Source organism: Solanum tuberosum, unplaced genomic scaffold, assembly GCF_000226075.1.
Source record: "Solanum tuberosum cultivar DM 1-3 516 R44 unplaced genomic scaffold, SolTub_3.0 scf00665, whole genome shotgun sequence".
Taxonomy (NCBI): Eukaryota; Viridiplantae; Streptophyta; class Magnoliopsida; order Solanales; family Solanaceae; genus Solanum; species Solanum tuberosum.
In genome coordinates, this window is record NW_006239579.1 from 189,915 (window position 1) to 195,399 (window position 5,485).

The 5,485-nt window shown below is 31.0% G+C and overlaps 2 long non-coding RNA genes across 2 annotated transcripts in view; both read left to right on the forward strand.

The window, feature by feature from the left end:
- The first annotated feature begins 1,067 nt into the window (after positions 1 to 1,067).
- On the forward strand, positions 1,068 to 3,664 carry LOC102594324 (uncharacterized). Its single transcript, XR_001472357.1, has 4 exons — positions 1,068 to 1,268; positions 2,294 to 2,375; positions 2,462 to 2,820; positions 3,369 to 3,664. It is a non-coding gene; the product is annotated as an uncharacterized lncRNA (long non-coding RNA).
- An 854-nt stretch (positions 3,665 to 4,518) lies between these two features.
- LOC107058818 (uncharacterized) overlaps positions 4,519 to 5,485 on the forward strand; it is a 9,748-nt gene continuing 8,781 nt past the window's right edge. The window contains exon 1 of the long non-coding RNA XR_001472356.1: positions 4,519 to 4,595. This is a non-coding gene — a long non-coding RNA (uncharacterized lncRNA). The remainder of the gene's footprint in view (positions 4,596 to 5,485) is intronic.

Genomic DNA, 5,485 nt, shown 5'->3' on the forward strand with positions numbered 1-5,485 from the left:
TTTTCATTTTTGAAAAAAAAATTAAGAAAAAATTTAATTTTTTAATTAAAAAAATAAAAAATTAATAATTTACACTCATGGCAGGCGAGTGTGTACAAACACAACCAACTTGGGTGGTTGAAGGTGCCACGTCAGCACAAAAGGGGCACAAAAATACGAAAAAAATAAGTTCAGGGGGGTAATAGGACCTTAGTTAAGTTTAGGTGTGTTTCTGGGACTTCGATCATAGTCTAGGGGGTTACTTATGCCTTATCCCTATATTTTATTTGATATTGTAAATAGTGTTTAATATATTTGTTAGATTTTAATATGTCAACTAGAAAATATGAACCCGGTCATGCAAAACTTAAAAGAAAAAGAAAAGTCGATAACTTGATAAAATCTCAGAAAGGTGCTTTTGATAATTTTTTGGAAAACAATGTTAAAATTAAATCAAAAAGGTTGGGTAATGCTCTTTAGAAGAACAAATCACTAACTTATAGTTGAAGTTGAGTTAGATAATGATATAAACCAAAAAGAAGAAGAAGGAGAGGAAATTATTGAAAAGTCGGATGTAGATTCCCAAGAAAATCAAGAACTTATAAATGAATTAAATAATCAATACTCCTAAAAATATCTATGATCCTAGTCAATGGAATATTGTTGATACAAAGTTAAGAGACTTATTAGTAGAAAAGGGACCAATTAGAATAAAATCTTATTTAAGATCAATAATGTCTCAAGAAAGATTAAGTGGTTTGGCTATATTATCGATCAAAAAAGAACTATTAGAAGAGAATGACTACACAAAAAATATTAACAACTTTGCATCTCAAAAAGTTAGAAAAATAGATTTAAAATATAAACATATTTAATTTTTTAAAATTTTATTAAGGCCTCTAGTTTAATTTTGGCCTTAGGCCACCAACGGGTTTGAGCCGCCCCTGCTGAACCACTTGTTCATTTTCAACAGCTCTGCTCCTTGGATTTTAATATTATTGGATGAACTGTCAATCAATTTGATTCTTCTTTCTGTACGTTGGTGGTGGCCTTTCAAATTCATCGTTAGCCAATTACGACAAGTTGAATAAACAATCTTTTTAAAACTAAAATGATAAACAACAATCTGCCCACTGTAATTGATTCATGCTTTTGCTTTCTTGACTTTTTGGAATAATACTATGCATCATTTTTTGTCTTAATTATTCCTCTTTTATTTCCAGAATTTTGAGCTCTATAGATCTAATAACAAAGCAAGCAGAGGATATATAGTTTCATCAACTAAAAAGGTTAGTCTACTCATCTAATAGTTTGTTTCATATTTGCTACTCTCATCTCTATTGAAGTAAAATTATGGAAAAGTAAAAGTGATGTAAGGAAAATGAAAGAAATTTGGTAGGTTAGTTGGATCTATAAAGGGAAACAAAATGCAGGAGAAAGAGAGGACTAAATACTTACTCACACTGGCTATTTACAACAAATATGCATGACATAATCACTTAATCCTAGTTAGTTAATGTATATATTCACCTCATTAAATTATTACTTTCTCATGATAAGTTGTATTAGTTTGGTATTAACATCTGGTAAGGGTGAATTCTTACTGGGTGAGAGGGAGGGGGTTGGAGAGAGCGGAGTGAATAGAAGCAGATCTTTTAAATTTTTTTTCTAAGAGGACGAAAAATCCCCCTCACTAATGAAAATATATTACTATAAGTTATGAGAGATGGAAAGGTTTGGTACCACTTGGTCTCGTTTATGGATAAATCCTAATTTTTTTTTTTAAATCCCACTATAGTAATGCTAATAAAATCTAAAAATGAGGGGTAATTAAAGAAAACAGAATGTGGTCTGAAGAGGATAGAGTATCAGATTTCTAGACTAGAGATTGCACATGATAAATGGGAGATTTAGTTTTGTAGTCCATTATACATGTTAGAAACTAATTGTGCGAATCTAAAAATACTATACTTTCTCTTTATGCACCATTTGATGTTTGACAAAACCTCAATAAGAATAATTTTTATTTTTATTTACAAATACGAAAACCATTGCAAGATGGAAATCTTTTTGCGTGAAAATAGTAAAAAGGAGTAGCCAAAATTTAATGAAATGAACTTGATAAGAAGAAAATGGTTGCAAGTTTATTATGCAAAAACTTTCAAAAATTCAATAGACTACTCACCTTTATTTTCTTCAACTTAAGACCTCTTAATTTCGATTAAAATGTCTGTCCAATGAAAATTATTGATATTCTTATGTTTTCATCTTCTTAATCCTAATAAAGTTTAATGTACTTTTTATTATGCATCAGGTCTTGAGAACTTGAAAGGAAGGGAAGGAAAAGTAGAAACATGGAAAAACGAAAAGATAATGAAGAAGCAAACAACTCATTGGTATGTTATTTGATAAAGTAAACTGTAAAGTATTAAATTGTAGGTATCATGTGGCTTTAAAAATTTGATATGTGTTATTTTGGCAGGTGTTATTTTCTGCTCTTCACAAGGACATTGCCAATGTTCTGGATTTCCTAGAGAGATTAAAGAATGAGGAAAATCAAAAAGCTCTTGACATGGATCAAGTTGAAAAGCTGAAATCGGAGCTGGCATTTATAAACTACTCTTTTTCTCTTTTTTTTGTGTGTCTAAAGTGGGATAATGTTTTGTAAGCGCCATTTGATCAATATATTGAAAATGAGTTTTTGTATGTCTGACTATATCTGCAGAATTGTGAGATTTACTGCCTAGTTTTGGAGATGTTTATTCATTAAGAATTATCAGAGTTGAATGAAGATATGACAGGAGAAGACAAGCTTCAGGTCCATGTACGCTAAGAAAACATGTGAGTACAGATGAATTTATTACTTCTTCCCTTTTTCTTCATTTTGTGTTCCAAGATTTGTTTCTTCAAGTTATTTGCATATCATGTGTTTACTCTTCAAGTCCGGCTACATCACGACTCTCTGTACTATATGAAAGTTATTCTATATCTCAGCTTTTTCAAGATATACATTTGTGGCTAATTCTTTGGTGCTTCTGATATACAAATTTGACATTTTGGATTCACTTTGAACATAACAGATGGAAAAAAAACTATGTTACAAATATAGTTGTTGTTGCAGTTAACTCTACATGAGGATATAATTGATAAACAACAGAAGACACATTGGAGTAACGCCGAGCCCTAAGCCAGTGTCTGCTTAGAAACCAAAATATATGTGTGTTGTTCTGATTAATTCAGTTGTTTACAGTCTTTTGTGAGTCCCTACTTATGGTACCATTGCGATTATCATTCCTAATCAGAAAGGGTTTTTGTTTGCGCGGATTTGCCTAGTTGAACATAGCTCTAATCCATTCCGCTATCATGTTTTTATTTGATTTTGATTTCAGCAACCATCCTCCCTGATGTGGCACTTCCTGGAAGTGAGAACTCTGCTGCCCGACCAAGGAAATAAGGAGAAGATTGAAAGGGTTATGAATTCCATTGAGTTAGCCCTCCTTGATCAAATCAGTCAAGCGGAAATTGACACCAACGTTGTAATATGTCTATAAGTGTGTTTGATGAAAGTCTCAACCCAACTATTTGTGAATATTATGTAGAATTTGAGTAGATGAGCATGTGTGCTCTTTTTCTTGTCATCATTTTACTTGTATAAAAATATTTCTAGATTAAAAAAATTATGTGTATATCAATTATAACAAGTTATTCTGAAGCACATTGCTAACACTTAAAAGGTTTTGATTAATCGAGCCTAAAATAACTTGAGCTAAGAAACTCCCATTTTTGGAATGAATGTTCAAAAAATGGCAACCATTTGTTGTTTTGTTTTTTCTTCTCTTTCCGATTACTTGTTTTGTGAATAAATACATAAAATTATATCATTTCTTTTGGAGTGTTTTCCTTTGTTGTCATCTCAGCCGCACGCAAGTATTCATATTCAAATAACTACTCTCTTTGTCTCATCATATCGTTTGAATTTTCACAAAGCTTAATAGAAGTAGCAAAAAAAAGACTTTTGAAACTCGTGATGGTAAATATATCATAGTATTTGCGTAGAAATAAAAGCTTTTAATTAAGAAATTATATATAAAAAAATGTTAATATTATATTTGGACGGAATAATAAGAAAATAGTGTCAAATAAAACTGAAAAGGAAAAAGTAATATAAAGTGAGCAGAGTATTATTCTTATGAGAAATTTCGATTAGCTTTCTAATTAAATTAATCTATACCTAATTATGAATTTGGACTTTGTAGTAGACAAGTGATTCATGCTTCTGCTTTCTCTATAAATTTTTTAATAGTAAGATTCTTTTCTCAACTAACCCCAGTCAACAAAAGAGTCTTTTTTTAAGCATTAGTCTTTGTTTGGTATGGATATCCATATTATCAACAATTATTTTTTCAAATCTGCTTATTATATTTTTCATGAGTTGTTTTTTCAACACCTAACCAAACATGTCCCACAAAAAAAGGCATTGTGGTCTTATTAAACCCCAATTTGTGTCATTAGTTATATATTCTTGCATACATAGTTTGTGTTTAGTTCCATAAATTTGAGCTCTATTGATCATATAACAAAGCAAGGAGAGGATATTTTTTTCATCAAGTAACAAGGTTAGTTAACTCATCTACTCTATTGAAGAAAATGACAAAAATATTAATTTCTCATCTTTGGTAGTAAGTTAAATCTAGTTGGATTTTGTTAATCATAAAGTAGAGAAATGAAGAGCTATGAGATTTTAGGAGTTTGAATAAATAATCTGACCTTGTGATATTTGGATATGATGCTCAATCAGCTGAAACTTGTTCCTTACTACTGCTTGATAGATAAGAGTATAAATGCTTCCAAGTGTGACTTCTTAGGTATTTTATCAACCAATAGACCTCTTTCCCCCTTGGGTAGAGGAACCACTATATATCCAAGTTTTGTTACTTTGTAGAACAACTATTTCTGTCTTCATAGCATGGAGGATCTGAGACTGCTTCACTATAGGATGATGACTCTATTTCATAGCAGCAACAAAATGCTTGTTCTAGAGGGTCTTCTGTGTTGTACCCATGTATGTCAATTTAGATGGGTACACATGCATAAACTAGTAAAGTTAAACAATAAACACACACGTCCTACGTAGGAGTGCCAAACGAGCAAATCAAGTCGATAAAAAATGAGTTAAATAAAAATTGATAAAGTACTCGACTCGACTCGACTCACATTTTAAATGGATAAAAACGAGTTACCCAATGGATAATATGGATACCCATATTTACTCATATTATAATAGAAATCTTGTTAGAAGCTTTAATAACAAAAAAAATTAAAGTTTTTTTTATCACTTCACTCCACCCCCTACCCTCCTATCCCTGAAAAATGTAAAAAAAAGAAAGAATAATTTCTTTTTTTTTTATAAAAAAAAAAAATTTAAGTTTTTTATCGCCCAACCTCCCTCCCCCCTACTAGCGCCCCCGCCCCTCCCCACACCCCATCCCCAAAAAAAAAAAAACTA